The sequence below is a fragment of the Anguilla anguilla genome, chromosome 16 (assembly GCF_013347855.1).
Source record: "Anguilla anguilla isolate fAngAng1 chromosome 16, fAngAng1.pri, whole genome shotgun sequence".
NCBI lineage: Eukaryota > Metazoa > Chordata > Actinopteri > Anguilliformes > Anguillidae > Anguilla > Anguilla anguilla.
In genome coordinates this window covers 12,226,131-12,244,613 of record NC_049216.1, presented here as the reverse complement: position 1 = coordinate 12,244,613, position 18,483 = coordinate 12,226,131, and the positions used below count along the sequence as shown (strand labels likewise).

Here is an 18,483-nt window from a genome sequence, read left to right as displayed (position 1 = left end):
GAGACTTCTGCAAAGCATGCTGGTGCTGTGGGCCGAGCGGGGGGGGATGAGCTCACTGTTTCACACGGTGCTGTACCGGCCAAGTCTTACAGAACGTGTGCGATTCACTTTCAATTCTCTGTCTTCAGCTATACACAGACGTACTGCTAAAGGGGATAGATACAAAGAAACAACATAGGATAAGATAACGAAGGTTTACTACAAGTTCTGTAGCTTGTGTGGATAATCATGGATAAACATGAGTGACTGAAATAACGCATTCATCAACATGCGTCATAATCCTGTAATGGATGTTTTCAGGTGTACATGGTGTGTCCATTCTGTCCACTGTGAGCCTGGTGTCTGATTTACTGCATCCCTCTCTACCGTATTTGTGTTGGGCTGTAGAAAGAGTTGACTTTTATGAAGAGGTTATTTTTAATGTGACTCATGGCAAGGGGGGGGTGGGGGTTTGACAGGAGGTAGAAAAGGTTGGCGGCTTTTTTCCCACAATGCTTTTCAAAATATCTCCTCTTCACCTTGTCTGCTTTCTCTCCCCCGCAGCAAGGAAAATGAAACTGTTGAAAGACCAACTGTGAAAAACAAGCAGTTCCTGATGCACGCGGGCCTCAGAGGTGTGGGTTTGCAGTCACCCGTGGCTTCCCCCACCTGTGCAGTCCACACCTACATTTAGCCTGGGGGGGGAGGGGGGGCGTTGAGAGAGACCACCAGAGGGATGATGGGAAACATCAAAGTAACATTCACTCATTCACTCCTCCGCCTCCTCTTGTGGTTTTGTGAAACGATCCTCCAGTGGCTGCGTTTGTGTGTGTGTGTGCGAGACAAAGAGCATGCGTGTATGTATGTGTGTGTGTGTGAGCGTGACGGAGACAAAGCGCATGCAGGTATGAGTGTGTGTGTGTGTGTGCACACATTTATATGCATGTACCATTTTTCACGTGTGCGAGAGAAAGATTTGAAAAGAAAAAGGTGTGTGCGTGTGTGTGTGTGTGTGTGTATGTGTGTGTCTGCGTGTGTATGAAGGCGTGCGTTTTTCGCCGTTCTCTAAAAGAAGTCATCACTCAGCGGACTCATCTTTCCTTCATGTATCTGAAATGTGCTTCTCCCACCCCGCCCCCCCTCCCCCCCCGCCCGCTGCAGGCGGTGAGCGCTGACATGCCGGCACCTGAGGGCCGGCGTTGCCTAAACGCTGTGGAAACCCCAGGGCCCCGGCCTGCGCTGCAATGAGAGAGCCCCGCGGTGCTATCGCTCCATCACTCCCACAGGGCAGGAAGCCAGCGGAGGAGGAGGAGGAGGAGGAGGAGGAGGAGGGCTGTTTGACAGAGAGTGAGAGACGAGCGTGACTAAAACACCATTCCCTCCATCACAGAGCGCTCCACACCCAACCTCAATAACAGCCACTTGTGCACGTACAAGCCGAGGCAGGGGCTTCTGAGAAATATATATTTTTGTACATTTCAAAGTATGCTTCATATTCTGTTTGGCGTAAGAAAAGAAGGCTCCGCACACCAGAAGATGCCTCAAACACGCTTAAAGCTTTATGTTTTAATAGAAGCCCATGAGGAACGTTTCAGTGTTAGCTTTCTTCAGTGCATTTTTTGTGTAGTGTAAGAAGCTAACAATATAAAGTGGCTGGTTGTCAAACACTAAAACATTAATGTGTGAGTTGTTAAGGAGGACACTGAGATAGCCAGAATAACCCTGACCCCGATTTATGAAATATAACCGAAAAAAATTGTATATATAGCCTACACACTTTAATCTTTCTGTAACGATAAACCATGAATGAATTAATATGGAATGAAAGCAGTCGTTCTAAGAGTCAGTGTACATGATAAAGCACCAACACCACAGGGGCGAATCAGTGCCTTTTTATTGATCTAGGCCCACACGCAGAGACAGACTCCTATCTGGAAGACGTTATTTGAGCAGTGCTGGGATACGATAAGATGCAGCAGCGCTGCTTGTCTTTTCTAAATTATTAGGAACACCGCATCCAACCGCCTTAAACCAGGGCACCTTAAAACATCATGTCCTGTATACACGACAGAGACTCTAATAACGTTTGCGATGTCACAGCTACAACAACCAAGGAGAGTAAATGGCTTACATAAAAGTGTTAGACAGCTCTGGCCATTGGAGGTGTGGGTGGACCTGAGGTGTCTGACCATATATCACCCGCATTGGACAGAGAAGAGCATTACGGCATATCATTAGTAACCAGCCTAACCAACAGGACAGGAAGTCTTTTCATCGATAGTGCAAATTAGCACCTTGTTCGCGGGGCTGTTTCACCGGCACGATTCAGTGTCATTACCGCCTGTTTAGTGAGTCGACGGGTTCAGTACCTTCACAGCCTCCTCTTCTTTAAGATGTATGAACCGACTCCTACTCCTTTCGGGGCAGAGACGCAAGCGCAAATGCACGGAAATAAATCTGCTTTTAATTGCGGCTCGCCTTCCGTGAATAAACTGTTTACCTGTGAAAACCCACCGCGAGCGCTACGCTCTGTGCGATCATGAACGGCAGAGAAGATTTTAATCCGTGAATACGTTTCTGCGTGCGTAACGGACCGCGGAAAAGGAATGAATTGGACGACGCACGTTTCAGCGCTGAATGTTTCTGCGCTCGCCTGGAAGGTGCCGTCGCCCTGGCAGCGCGTTCCACGGATTTTGGTCGGCGACCAGTTATCTCGTTTCCCCAGGTGCACCCGCTTCCTTGAGTCCACAGCTGTCCAGCCCAGACGCCGGGCAACTACAGACATTCCACATCTCTGACCAACTTACTTTTTTAGCCACCAAATCCATGCCAAAAACTTTAATTAGCCTGGTCCCTGTCAGGCACACGAGCTGCAGGAGCCAACAGTATTGAGAATCTAGACCCTGCTCTGAATAAATACCCACAAATAACGAAAGACGAAAGTAAGGAAGGGCAGGGAAGGGGGGAAACACCAATAGTCTATCGTCTTGACGAGTTAATCGCATTTACCGTTCTGTTAATCGGAAGACCAATTTTGAGCAATCCAATTAACGTGTTCTTATTTTTTCCCTTCCATAGATTCGCTCATGGCTGGCAATGAGCGGGGAAAATCCGATGCCTGAGTCGAGTAGATTTAACAAATTAACCATAACGGCACGAAATGAGAAAACAAATAGCCCGGCGCGTCTGGTATTGGATTTGTAAGAACAGGTTCTCCCGAGACCCTAATTCCTCGCATTGCTGTGACTAAAACGTTAGACAAAACCAGCCAGCGTCAGCCACACCTCATTGATCTAATCAATTGCAAGCCACGCGAGCGTCTTTCCTGGGTGACCACCTCTGAAACGCCAGTGCTGGGCGCACGCACGTTTTATTTGAATGGCTTCTTCCGGAGAAATCGTTGTCATTAGGCCTACCGCTTATGAGCAGGAAATTGTGATTTTAATATTTTGTATGCTTGCACATGCATGCCTATAAACAATTATTTCCGTTACTTTTACTAAATATTTGCTAATTATTGTAAGGTCCTCTTAATGAATGCTAAATAAGAAGTCAACATTACTCAATGCATCTATGTAGGCGAATTTCCATCAAAAAATATAGAGCCAACAACACAGCCTCTAATATCCAAACAAGGGGCTGAGACTAATGCGGAAAATGTTTTGCGGGTAATTGACGTAATTACCATTTTAGGTCCAGAAACACTAACTTATTACCAATAATGATTTTTAAACCGAGTTTTATCAAAATGCTCGACTAATTTAAATGCAATTAACTTATGTTTTAAAGAAAGAGAATTTCAAAATGTTCTTCATAAATTGAATTTGGAGAACAGTCTGTTTTTTGTTTAGGGATGGTTTATCAGTTTTGATTTATTGCAGATTAGCTCCAATATTACCTACTGCTCAGAACATTTAGCTCAGATCCACTCCCTCCACTGTGTCTCCATAGCTGTTAATACCCAATTTGTTGTTTCCTGTATGTCTGCAGATGTTTCGATATGGATGTATTATGGATATAAAAGGGACAGTGGATGGTGTTTCAACCAGAATGTGATCTTTAAATAATTTTCTCGCCATTCTACCGCCTGTGCTGCCTGTTCGGGCACATGCAATTTACGAACCCACCCCCCCCCCCACTCCCCTACTCCCCCTTCTGCTGCACATTACTGAGAGGATTAATGTCACAGAGATTCAAATAAATTCCTTGAGCCAGTTAAACATACCCCAGCTGAACACTGTTCTCACATGAACCAGCAATGTTAATAGCAGCGCTCTCGTGCTGGAGAAACCCCTGCTGGGCTGACTGGCCGCTCCTCGTGGCTGAATGGAAGCGGATCTAGGAGGCAGGCGCTGCTGAGGCCTTTCCTAGGGGCTGAATGGAAGCGGATCTAGGAGGCAGACGCTGCTGGGGCCTTTCCTCGTGGCTGAATGGGGGGAGTTCCTGCAGGGTGGGCTCTCTGTTTGGCCGCTGGAGGACATACAGGGAGTTCGGCTGAGAAATATGCTGTGTGTGAATTTGTGCTTGTGTGTGCGTGCATGTGTGTCTATGCATGTATTGTGTGCGCTTATGTTTAAATACTCCCCCCACCATATATTCCCTAATCTCTCTATAGAAGACATATCAGTAGTTTTTATCCTTGCAAAGGGAGGGGGCGCAAAGTACTGAAAAAAGAGTGTCAGTTGGGACACCATTTTCTTCGACAAGATGCATATACAGACACTCAGAGACACACAGACACACGTTAAATTATTACTTACTAAAAAACTCTCTGAGCAATTGTTTTGGTATAAGATGTAATATCACACATTTAGCACACAATAAAACTCATTGCATGTGTTAATTTTATACAGCCTTTTTGCTCATCTATCAAGGGTGCCGATAATATTGGAGGGTACTGTATATCTTTGTCTGCATGCATAAAATTACAGGCCTTACTTTTGACCGCAGCCTGGTCATATAGGAGAGAATGTATGCTTTCATCTTAATTCTGCCCATGATTTCCTCTCATTTTACAGTCACATTCTTTCACTTTCTGTGACCTTTGCCCTCCTGTGATTTATGCCGACAGCTCCTTCCCGATCGCCGCAGCGACGCATCGTCGTTCCCGGTGACTGGCACCGCACGGACCCCGGCCGGGAAACATGTGACATGACTCGCACCGGATGACCTCACGGGGTCACCACCCCCAAACCGCCGGGCCGCCGGGCCGCCGGGCCGCCGGGTGGGTCTCCTCCGCCGCCGTGTCACCGGCCAGGCGACGATCGGGCGAGAGTGATTGATGAGGTCATTTCTGCAGCGACTCACAGGAAGGAAGGATCCTCAGAGAGATTCATCAGCGCGGACCTGCTCCTCACGGCACGGCGGTGGGTTCCCGAACAGCGAAACTGCAATCAGGAAGAAAAAAAAAATCTCACCAAAAAAAGACAAAAATCATAACAATATTTAAAATTATGCACTTCCAGTCGGCTCGGTGGATGAGGGCCTTTCAAACTCTATATTGGAAATGCAAATTTTTATGAATTATTAAATCGGGGGGGGGGGGGGGGGGGGATAAGGGCAACAAATTGACTTGAAGACTAGAGTTCCACGATGCATTATTCATGTCATTGGGAGGGTGTGCAGGATCTTATTAAAGGCTGTTACATGAAGCGTCGGGGGAAGGAGAGGCATGGGGAGATGAAGCGATAGAGAGAACCGATCAGTTCAGTCTTTAATATCGTTTTGAAAAGGGGGTTTGATGAAACTTTGATGCTGTGGTCATCGCAGAAAAATAAATGTATAATCCAGAAAAAACAGCAAGGTTCAGTTGTGGGAGGAAGAGAAGCGGGATGTTTGAGGAAGACCATAGAAAGGAAAAACATTGACAAATGAGTAAACGGTATTACAAGAAGTCTTCAGGCTTTTGCTGCTTCTTGTAATGCCAAGCAATTGAGCTTGAGCAAAAAGGAGTGAGTGTTTCATTATTTAGTTTTTTTGACAAATATTGGGGTGCAAAGGGTGGGGGGGGGGAGGGGGGGGTGCACTTTGGCACTTTTATAAAGCGCACATCTATACACAGTGGATGAGATCAATGGCACGCTGCACAGACTGTGAGAGTGGCCGTTTGGTCCTGCAGCGTTGCACTGTGGGAACGCCGTTCCGCTCCTTTCAGAGCTGAAAGGCAGCAGCCTGGCCGACCCGCAGCCGCAGGAGAAAGCATCCCGACCCCCCCCCCCCCCCCCCCCCCCCCCCACCATTGCCATCGCTGTCCCGTCTCCCCAACCGATTCGCCGCTTCCGATAAAAAGCCATAACAATGAGACATTGGAGAGAGGAGACGCGGGGGGTGGGGGGGGCGAATAAAAAGGCCAACGGCGATGTCGGAGGCAGCGGCTGGCGCTCATGGGGAGGGATAAGCTGAAGGCTGGGTTTTCACACTTGAGCTTTCCGTTGGTGACAGGTGGCCATTGTGCTGAACGCCTCCAGAAAAAACCCCAGAGTTTGCAGGGGGGTGGGGGTGGGGAGGAGGGGCAGGGTGGAAAATGTCCGGTTCCTCTGACAGAAGGACCTCCGGTCTTTCTGAGCGTCTCTATTCAGCCGAGCGTTTCCCACAATCCCCGGCGTTCTCACACTCTCAGAACTTTACAGAAAAGTGTGAGTGTTTGCAGAGGGGCGGAGCCAGAGCCAGGGCTTGGGCTGTTGCTGTGGAGAAGGCGAGAGTGATTTGAAAGAATTTTATAGATATGCTGATTTTTTTATTCATACAGGAATACGCAAGAATGCCCGCTTCATTCCCCCCAGAAAAAGAGGAGTGCTTTTGTGCTTATTTAGAGCTGAAAGCCGTTGGTATCTGTCTGTGAAAAGACACTTCCTAATGGGAAGAAGAAAACCTATTGACCCCATAGGGGATCTGTCAGTCCTCCCTCTTTCTCAGTCTTTCCTGTACACACATACTAGGCTATCAGCACTGTGACCGACCTGTGAGGTAACAAAAAAAATTTTTTTTTTTAAACTTGCCCCAGGTGTTTATAAAAGGCCCGCCTCCACATGTGCAGTCAGGTGAATGAATAACAATAAAAGTTCTGGCAGAATCTATGTTGATGTGTTGCCAGATCCTTATCTTGCCTTTCAGATGTGATGGTGAAAGGATTCTTTTTTTTTTCACTTTACCATCTTTGGCTTATCTTCCATTTCTCTTCCTATTTTTAATCTGCGTCCAGTCGTGATGAAGATATTACGAAGCGCAAAGATTGGCGTGACAAAAGCTTCTGTGGCTAGGGAGAATAATAAGCACAGCAACCGGGCGAGTCGGAGATCTGGCAGGGCAAAGAAAACCAGCACTCTCTGAAACACTCCAAAACATTTACCATCCCTGATTCCATTAAAAAAAAATAAAAAAAATTATTAACTGATAAATTTAAAACCACTGTTTTATTCACTGTTTAACTTTGAGTGGGTGTGGCAACCCTCAGCCTAACTGCGCAGTCACTGCAGGACTGCGCGGCTAACGCAGCTGCCGCAGGCGTGCTACGGGGGCCCAGTCTGTCTGAGGGAAGCCGCTACTGCACAATGGGGCTGGCTGTACCCTGCTGACCAAACCCCTCCCTCCCTGGCTCAGTCAACAATCTATTATGCATTGACCAGCCTGTTCAATCCCAATTCTTGTCCACAGGTTTCATTGCTGCACCAAGACCCAGTGCTTAATATGCCACCTGAGTGCTCTATAAAAGCTATAACCATTGGACTTTAAAAGGATCTTCTCAGGTAAACAGCCAATTCACAATGTTATTTCAAGAAAAAAAGACAACTCCTATCAACTATTTTTAAGTTCAGTTTAAAATGCCAATGCACGCTATTAACTTGAACCCAAGGAGAGTGTTTGGTCAGCTGTAATCAAGAGTGCTTTACAACAGCTTGGTGTGTCCAACAAAAATCGATTCCTGGGTTTGTGTTTTTCCAGGTGCCTATAATACCGCTGCTTTATGTTCCCAACACGCACACCCCTCTGTTAAGCTTAATGGAGGATAATTGGCTGAAGAAATGTTATGGATGGCCAACCTAGAGAACTGCATTGGGGAGTCAACATTACACGGGCCATATGTTTATTCGTACGTGTGTTTCTCCTTAGACTCTGTTACCCGAATCAGTGCTTACTTAAATTCAATTTTGGCAAACGTTAGCATTATGCACAGACATGGGCAGAGTCTGTGGAGCCAGAGGTAATTTGCTTTACAGGCTGATGTGACTGTATGGCAGAGGTTAAACTCTGGAAATGTTAGTTGCATCAACTGATTTTCCGTAACGAGAGGCTGAACGCATGGCAGCTGGGAACTGTGTACGTGCTTATTTACGAGCACATGCATGTTCACATTAATATGTGTGCGGTTGCTTTGTGTACATGGGTATGGCCATGTGTGCACGTGTGTGTGCATATGTCTGTATGTCCACATGCATGTTCACATTAATATGTGTGCGATTGCTTTGTGTATGTGGGTACATGGGTATAGCCATGTGTGCACGTGTGTGTGCATATGTCTGTATGTCCACATGCATGTTCACATTAATATGTGTGTGGTTGCTTTGTGTACATGGGTATGGCCATGCGTGCACGTGTGTGTGCATATGTCTGTATGTCCACATGCATGTTCACATTAATATGTGTGAGATTGCTTTGTGTATGTGGGTACATGGGTATAGCCATGTGTGCACGTGTGTGTGCGTGTGTCTGTATGTCCACATGTTCACATTGATATGTGTGCGATTGCTTTGTGTACATGGATACAGGGGTATGGCCATGTGTGCGTGTGTGTGCATATGTCTGTATGTCCACATGTTCACATTAATATGTGTGCGATTGCTTTGTGTACATGGATACAGAGGTATGGCCATGCGTGAACGTGTGTGTGCGTATGTCTGTATGTCCACATGCATGTTCACATTAATATGTGTGTGGTTGCTTTGTGTACATGGGTATGGCCATGCGTGCACGTGTGTGTGCATATGTCTGTATGTCCACATGCATGTCCACATTAATATGTGTGTGGTTGCTTTGTGTATGTGGGTACATGGGTATGGCCATGCGTGCACGTGTGTGTGCATATGTCTGTATGTCCACATGCATGTTCACATTAATATGTGTGCGATTGCTTTGTGTACATGGATACAGCGGTATAGCCATGTGTGCGTGTGTGTGTGTATGATTCTGTATGTCCACATGCATGTTCACATTAATATGTGTGTGGTTGCTTTGTGTACATGGATACAGCGGTATAGCCATGTGTGCGTGTGTGTGTGTATGATTCTGTATGTCCACGTGCATGCTCACATTAATATGTGTGCGATTGCTTTGTGTATGTGGGTACATGGGTATAGCCATGTGTGCACGTGTGTGTGCATATGTCTGTATGTCCACATGCATGTTCACATTATTATGTGTGTGGTTGATTTGTGTATGTAGGTATGCACATGTGTGCGCATGTATGTGCATATGTGTGTTCATTTTCTTTATTCTTCTTTTTCACACCTTGGGGGTTAATCCTTTGTAGTCTGCTTACGTGTACTGTTGTTAAAATACTTTACTGTATAACCAGGGTAGGGGGCCTGGGGGTGGTGGGGTGGGGGTGGGGGGGATAAATAAATACAGCCAAAATGACAAATATTTAGGCTCATAAAATAAATATTGGACCATACAAACCTATCCACAAATATTTGCCCCAATAATGTATGGTATGTTTGTGGGTCAGAAGTTTAGCCAAATAAGTACAATAGTATAATGTATTTACATTGTATAGTAATAAACACTTATTTGTGAACACCATTTTAATAATAATAATAATAATAATAATAATGTTTTTTACCCAAAGTGCTGGATACAGACAATCATAAGGTATAGTCATTCTTTCAATTTTTAAGCATAACAGCTGAATTATAGATTATTTCCACCATAAATGATTGCCATTCTTGCCTGTGCATACATTTTTCATGTTTGCATGGGTGCTTAATATCTTATATCGAAACTGGAGGCTGCCCTCCTAATAAAAATTCTACAGTGCGAAAATGAAAAATTAAAACACATCACATTTCCCAAGCCTAATTTACTGTCAACGCATATTTTTCATTTAATGTTTTTAAAGCACTCATGTGAAACAAATGACTCTTGTCAGTTTCCAGAGACTAATATTCTATTATTGTAATATATTTGCATATCTATACAGGACCGTGCGGTTATCAGGGGTTTGTGAGTCGTAGGCACACAATTCAATTTAAAATATCAGAGGCTAGGATTGCAGGTACTCCATAATAGCTGTGGTCGCTCGATTCAAATCTTCTTCAGCCGTGCTGCTGGTTCCTAAGGAAGCCCCACTTCTCTTTATTAAAGTTTGTTATTTAATAAAATAGTCATTGTTAAATGAGTGAAAGGGTTAAATTATTCCAGTTCATAAGATAAATCGGAAAGATTAACTTTCCAGGAGGAGTGTGTTATTGTGAGTCAAGCGACGAGCGCAGATGAAAGAATTCATCAGGATGAACGCTCATGCACGGACATGTGCGCTACTGTACAAGAGGGATACTAGCGTACCTTTTACATTTATGAGCATGGGGGAGCAGGCTGACAGTATGCTGCAATGAAACGTCCGAAAAGCGCCCAGTCTTCATACTGTAGTTCAGTTTTGGGTGTAATGGTTTAGCGTGATGTGATTGGGCTTCCCAGGTTTCATTTGCATACACCAAGGGGGCCCAATCTTATCTGAAATGGGCCAGTGTGAGTTTTTGTTTTAGCCCAACACTGTGACACCTGGGCGGGGGGAGGTATTTCACAAAGCAGGATTACTGACTTAGCTGGATAAATCTGCTGATGAGTAAAACCTGGAACAGCTTCTTTTTTTTGCTTCAGTCCATGTTCCACATTTGGGACGGTTCCAGGTTTTACTCAGTGCAGTTATCCAACTACCTCTGTAATTCTGCTTCGTGAAACAGGGCCCTGATTCAACAGATGAACTAATCGTGGTATTCAGTCGAGACCTTTATACGCAGCACCCACACCGGCCCTTTTCAGATGAGACTGGACACCCCAAAGACTGCACAGATGGGCCGTTTAAAGGCCTTTCTTTATTTCAGTGCTCTCAAAGGTCAAGGAAAAGCTCTCTTCTCCTCTTTTTTTTCCACGTCCACCGTCTGAGAGATTCTCTCCTGAGGAATGTAAAAGGTCACCATCTTTTCCTCCTCCCTCTCTTTTCAAACTCCCCCATGCGTTTTTCACCCCGGTCATGCGCTGCAGTTCCACAAAGGAGACCTCCTGAATTTCTGCCCCAAAAATGAGTCACTTTCTCCAACACCCTGCTTTAATTCAAACCAAATTTCAATTCAGGAAATTCAAGGATATTCAATTCAGTGCTCCTCAGACATGGATGCATTATTTTAAGGCCAGAGTAGGTTCTCAATTGCTTTCAATTAAAACCTGTGACCATCCGGAAACAAAGCCGCCAGAGGCACATTATTTCTGACGTGGCCCATTACTATGCATCTAATTTCACTCTAAATGAAACCCTTTCTTAAAAGAGAACAAAAACCACAGTCAGTGGTGTGGAGGAATGGTTTTGCTTCTCTAAGATTGGAAGCAAGTGTCATAGCTTGTGTTTGAAATCCTCTAGGGTGTTGTGTGTGTGTGTGTGTACACACACATGTGCGTACACATGTGCACAGAAGAACTGGAATGTTAGAAGTCCGCACAGGGCAGCGCTCACTCAGCTACATCAGGAAGCCAATTAGACAGGACCATGGGCACTTTTGATGTGGGGTCTGTTTAAAAGGCCTCCATCCCACTCTACTTGTTTCTGGAAAATAATGGGTAGGACAAAAATGTGGATGCACATCCATGGGCCCCTATTATCCCAGAGACCCTGGATCCCTTGTCCCTGGATCCGTGAGAAGCAGTGGCCAAAGATGTCGGGGAGCTCCCCACAACGGTGATGAATACAACAGCGCTAGGCAACCCCCATGGCACCATACACAGAGAGGGAAAAACAAACCCCAGGAGCCAGGGCAGTGCAAACAGCTCTCTAATTGGTCCTTTCAGAAATGACACTCCTTACTAATCCTGAGTTCTGCGCTCAAACACAGCAGCCTCCCCATTCTGAGGGACTCTGGGAGAAGCTGCAAGATTTTTATTTATTAATATATGTATATATATATATATATATATGTGTGTATATATATGTATATATATATATATATATATATATATATATATATAATGCATTTCACAAACAATTGTAATTTTAAGTACATACTTTTAAGTACATACATAATTTGAACTTTAAAATGTTTTTTTTTATTTTTTAGTATATAATTTAAGTACATACTTTTAAGCGCACATTAAGTACACACATACTACTTTGTACATATTTTTAAATTTTCTACATAAATAGTATGTACAATGTAGTATTTGCAAAGTAAAGTACTATGTACAAAGTAAACTAGTATGTACAAAGTAAAGTAGTATGTACCAATTAGTATGTACAAATTGAAGTAGTATGTTCAAAGTTGTATGTACAACGTAAAGTAGTTTCTACAAAGTAGTATGTACAATTTGACTTCTGAGCAAATCGCATCAAAGAGATGGGAAAATAGATCCGAATCTCAATAATATTGGTCAAATTGAGGAGGAGAATACTTTCAGGGTAAACGCATTATCCGAGTGTTGCTGAATATGGTATTTGTTTTCGGCACCATCCCTAATACACACACACACACACACACACATGCACACAGAAACATACACACACACTCATGGACACACGGGAAAAGGATCTGTCAATCGCTGGCCTCGTGTGACTCTGGCATGCCCGTCAGACTTGCACCTGTCGATTGAGTTGCTGTGGGTCTGCTGAGGTGATGGGTGGGGTGTGACAGGCTGGGAGGCCTTTCTCGCCCTGAGGGACAGGCCCCTGTCCCAGGTGCAGGCAGTCGTCCTGGGTCAGCAAAGAGCAGGAATGGGAGCAGCTCCAGGGGAGAACAGCTGCAGGGAGGAGCACAGGCTCTCTGGTGGAGGTGGGGCTCATACTTGGCACTGAAAAAATGTCTGAGGCAGAAAGAGAGTTTTATTTTGAACGTCTAAAGTTTGGGGAAATGTTTCCTGCGAACACTGGAAGTAGTGTGCGCATGTGTATGTGCACGCGTGTGTGTGTGTGTGTGTTCCTGTGTGTGCGTGTGTTTGAGAGAGCAGTCAGGACCTGATTAGTGAACACTGGATCCAGTTGAGGTTCCATACCGACCTTCATTTGAATTGATATTTAGCTCTCACAATAAGTCATTTGGTTAATCTGTGGGCTCTGGGACAATTTTTGAACACCCAACCAAAAATTATTTTACCCAACCCTAATCGTAAACTAAACCATTATATGGAAACAAATCTGAAACTGGTCCCAGAACAGTCCCTGGGGAGGGAATATTTGTCCAGACCAGGGCTCCTCCACCCTGATCACTGGGGGCCAATTTTTCGTCTTGTATTTCCACACCCATGGACAGGCTGGGAAACTGGAGAAGGAAGAAATTCTTCTCATAAATATGTAATCCAGGACAATGACCTGGTATGGAAAGCTGGCAGGCCACGCCCCTTTGAGACAACACCTACACTAATCAGTAGAGGAAAGGGTATGGCCCGGTAATCAGCATTGCCAGGATGGTAGAGGTCTGGTTGCCAGGGACACAGATAAAGAACTGAGTGCGATTGGATGAAACCACCCACATCAAATAATTCAGTATAATAATAGTCCACCACCAAGGGTATATGTGGTTTGAATACAAAAAATCTGTGTAGTGCTTCAGTGTCATGAATTATAATGTGCACCTTCTGCCACACACTCCTCCTGACAAAACTGTGACCCCTAGTATCCTTGCCGAAGTAGTAGATGTCGACATATTTATTCTCACCACACATGAATTTTAACAACGTTTCCCCCTCCTCGTCTCTCCCTCCCTGTACATTTCTGGAGTCTTCTGCTGCATTGTATTTGTTATTATCGTTTAAAATTCCAATTACCGCGAGCACCGCGGAGAGGCAAAGCGGGGGCCCGCCAGGTACGGCCACGAGCACCGCGCTCGAATACAAATTTCCCCGCCGGCTGGCTAGTTCACAGCCTGCTAGCTCGCCGTGCCACGCAGAGAGAGAGACAGCCTTCCTCTCTCAGGACTCTGAGGACACATGGCACATTTCTCTGAGGGACAAGCCGGTTAGAGCACAAAAGCCGTCTTTTCAAATCCTCAAACCTGACGTTGGTATTCTGGCTGTATTAGTCACCGGGGGAAAAAATCCTTAAAACCAATCAGATAACTTCACAGTTTCCAGATGAACAAATACACACGACGCACGTGTCATAAAACTGTCTTGTGTCAGTACTTTGAAATACAATGATTAACACAGTGTGTGTATTGACGAATAGATCAATAGGGCATGCTACAAACAGCCTTTAAATATGACCGTGCCCACATGCTTATATTTGTATATTTTGTCATGCTGCGACGGTACACTGTCCAGGCTTGAATCAAAATCCCATTATAGCTGTAAAAATAATCCAGGGAGCTTCGGACAGAAGCTAAAGAGCAAATCATTGCCCGACTACAATGGAATAATGACTGGCAAATCCCCCTTTGCGCAGCATGGCAGTTAAAATGAATTGGATGTGCCCACTGACTCGCCTGCTTGTTTTGAAGAAAAAAGGGAAAAAAGCCACACTGAGGCAGCGCTCGCAATTATTCTGCTGACGCCTTGTTAAAAATGTGAGACCTCGGGGTCAGGAAATGATTCACCTGGCCAATCACCAAGAGCCCAGCTCTTCATTATAATTCATCTGGATGCACATCATTAGAGAGAATAGAAGTCCCTAATTTCCCTCAGAGGTGAATGGAGATAGAACAATTGGCAGCATAATTAATATTTTCGTCCACAGGGCTTGTTGCTGGAAGCAGTACTGTCTGGCAAATGCACATCGTCTCGTCCCTTGGCTGTGTACATAAAATATGATTTATTATGAAATTTTATATAGATCATGGCCAAGTTTTGTCATTCACTTGCACTAAAATATGTTTTAAAGCTAAAATGTAATAATGTTGTGCACAATAGTAACATTGTGTTATACAAATAAAATAACAAGCAGAACAGAGACGTTAGATGTGTATTAAATTCAAGAAACAGAAGGCTGGTATTGACAGCTGTCAATGATGACTCAATTGAAATAAAACAATTATAACAAATATTAAGCTATGCAGTCCTGAAATGATTCCTTAGCATGCTGTAAACTATCAATAAATAAATAACTAAATAAATAAAATGGCATAAATAGCTATATATCAATCTGACAATGGTTTTTCAGGGCTATACATCAGAAAACCCGACCATATGAGGATATTTAAAGGTATTCAGTGGTTGGAGTCATTCACATTTTAGGACGATCTGTGATTTATAAGCAGATCATGCGTAGGAATGATTTAGGAACATGTGTCCTCGCACATGGACTTGTTATAAACCGTTTGCAAGAAATTTTAGGAAATGATCATACACTGACATTTAGGATGAATTGCCAGAATTTAAAAATGATGCCCCAGAACTTATGACTCATGTTGCAGGTTTGAATCCCAGGTGGGGAAATGTGGTTTTAAACTTTGGCTTAATGTGGTTTTAGACAAACCCACACTGCTCCCCCCCCCACCCCCCCACCCCCACCCCAAGCTTTACGAACAGATAAATAACATAAATATAGTGTAATTAGTCAAATTTATGCTCTACAATACAATTGCACAGGATAAGTGTGTGCTACTGTCGGTAGTGTAAGTGTATGCATGTAACCTATACAATATCTTTGTTGGTAACAAACAATGGAAAAGGTATCACCTATAGTTCGAATGACTGTAGGTCATTTTTCAGAGTATCGTCTGTGCACACCTGCTTGACTGAACAGTCTAAATGAGACACAGAATATTTCACCTGTGAATCAGCCACACCCCTCTTCACACTGCTGGGCAAACATGAGCAAACCCGCTGACCTCTACATTTCCCGGTGGTGTTAGACAGAAGGAGTGGACAAGTAACCCCCAGTGTGCCGTATGCGTATGATAATGTGGGCCATTTGGAAGCAACTGTGTAGGCGTGTGTATGAAAGCACAGATGTCGAATGTGTGCTAAAATCTCCCCGTGGTCCCTTCTAGTTTTCCCCTGGTGTCATGTTGCCTGAGTTGTGGAAAGTAGTCACTGATTCTAGAGGCAAGCTGTGGAGAAAGTACAGCAAGTACAACTAATTATTAAAAATAAGAAAAACCCTAATGTAAGCGATTTAGAAATACTCAATTTTTCAAACCTTCTTTTTGAAACTGAAATTTCTCAGTCTGGAAAGGGAATAATGTCCCATTTGTGGGATGTTGGGTGGTGGTGGGGTTTGGGGAGGGGGTTGTGGGTGGTGTGTGAAGGGGTGGGGGATGGTGGGTGGGGGTGGGGGGGTTACACGGTTCAGCTGGAATGTATTGTGACAGCCAGCGCACAAAGCCAAGTGACTCTTATTAAGATAAGAACAGCAACTTGTATTGACCAGGCCCCCGAAACAGCATGACGACATCGCCAGCTAGAGACTGAACACACTGTTGTCAGGGCGGAAGCGGTATCGGGGAACAGCACACACAGATATCAGCACTCTGGAACACACACACACTCACACACACACACACACACACACACTCACACACACACACACACACACACACACACACACAGTAAAGAATTCACACCCGTCCTGTTTGCCCTGGTCGGCAGAGATCAGATAATGAACGGGGAAAGGTTCCGTCTGTTTGACGGAGTTAAACAGTACAGCAGCATAGAGAACACCAACGCTGCCCCCTCTCCCCAAAACCCTGCCTCAGTGCGGTTCCCCACCCTTTCTCTCCAGGGTGGCTTCCTGTGCCTTTTTACAGGGTGTTTGAGAGCGCGAAATTCGCCGGCGGGGAGATTCAGGGTAAGTGGCGCCCGTGCTGCAAAATCAACATCGCCTTCTTTCTTTTCCCCAACAGGGGCCTTTGAGGCATTTTCTCCTGCTCCTTTTTCGGTTTGAACGGCTGGCGAATGAGGATGTGCCCTAACCCCCGCGGTGTCGTCGGGAACGGGGAGCCGGGCCGAAGAGAGTAGAGGAGAGGAGAGGGCGTTCCGCTGTTTCGCGGGGGTTAATCCGCTACCTGAGAAGAAAAGAGCCAGTGTTCTTCAGGTGAGCCTCCTGGCTTCGGGGTCAGCCTCTCTACCTGAGCCCTTAATGCCTGCCCCTTTCATCCTGACTTACGCTGTCACTCTATCTGGCTGAATGGGGACGCGGGGAAAGACTCGCGGGGGTCTTGAAGGGGGCGGGGCGGCGCACGGCCCTCCGCACACATCCGCTCCGTCTGCTGTTTGCTCTCCGCGGCGGGGCTGCGCGCCTTTAACCCTTTGGGGCTCCGCGGTGCGGGCGGTGCGGGGAGGGGCGCTCGGGGAAGAGACTGAGGGTGAGGCCAGCGACGTGGAGGGAGGGTGAGGACGACAGATGTAAGAACTGGCGTAAGGATGACAGACATAAGCAGTAGGACAGAAAGAAAGACTGAGGAAGAACATGTTAAAACCTAACTTTTCGTAACATAATCACTGAAAGCCCACAATGCTGAACTCCAATTAAGAGCAACTAAAATTAGTACAAGGGGTGAAAAGGCTGCCCTTTCCAGAATAGCCCCGCCCCTCTGCCCTTGGAAGACCTCTGCTTTGGCCTCCCCGCCTGGGCGCGAGCTGTGTGGCCTCGCGCACCGCGGGGGTGTAGCTACGCTACGCCGGCGCCCGCCTGTTTGTGTCCCTCCACCGCACTTGGCCCCGGAGCACCTGCTGGAAACTCCCCGTCAGCAGATGATGGGCCTGGGATTCTCCACGTGTGTGCCATCCGTCTGCAGCTCACACCTCTGTGTGAAACACCCCATCAGCTCTGCACATGGTCTCCACCTGGGCCTGGGCACGCTGCTGCTGCCTGGCTATATGCAGATATAATAATAATGACAATAAGAATAATAATAATAATAGCAATAATGAAGATAACAATAATAACAATAATAACAACAATAATAATAATAATAATAATAATAATAATAATAATAACAATAATGATAATAATAATAATAATAATAGTAATAATGAAGATAACAATAATAACAATAATAACAACAATAATAATAATAATAATAATAATAATAATAATAATAATAATAATAATAATGGATTGTATAGTGTGTTTCCCCTTACGAAAAAAATCACGTGTTCAAAAACCACATGTGAACACCCGACATGTGAAGGGTACACATGAGAATTATGAAAATGAAATGAGAGCGGGAAAAGGTAACCTGTGCTATTTAAAGTCTTGTTTTGTTTTCATGTGTGAAAATTTTAGTAATTTGAAAAAGTCACTTTTGTGAAAATGCAAATCTGCAAAGGATTTTCTTTTCACATATGGAAATTTTAATTTCATTTCAT

General features: G+C 44.9%; 1 long non-coding RNA gene across 1 annotated transcript; it reads left to right on the top strand.

Moving 5' to 3' along the window:
• Window positions 1–552: 552 nt before the first annotated feature.
• LOC118215654 lies at window positions 553–17,273 on the top strand. The gene is made up of 4 exons (XR_004762870.1): window positions 553–614; window positions 1,141–1,326; window positions 5,051–5,345; window positions 17,016–17,273. It is a non-coding gene; the product is annotated as an uncharacterized LOC118215654 (long non-coding RNA).
• The last annotated feature ends 1,210 nt before the right edge of the window (window positions 17,274–18,483 follow it).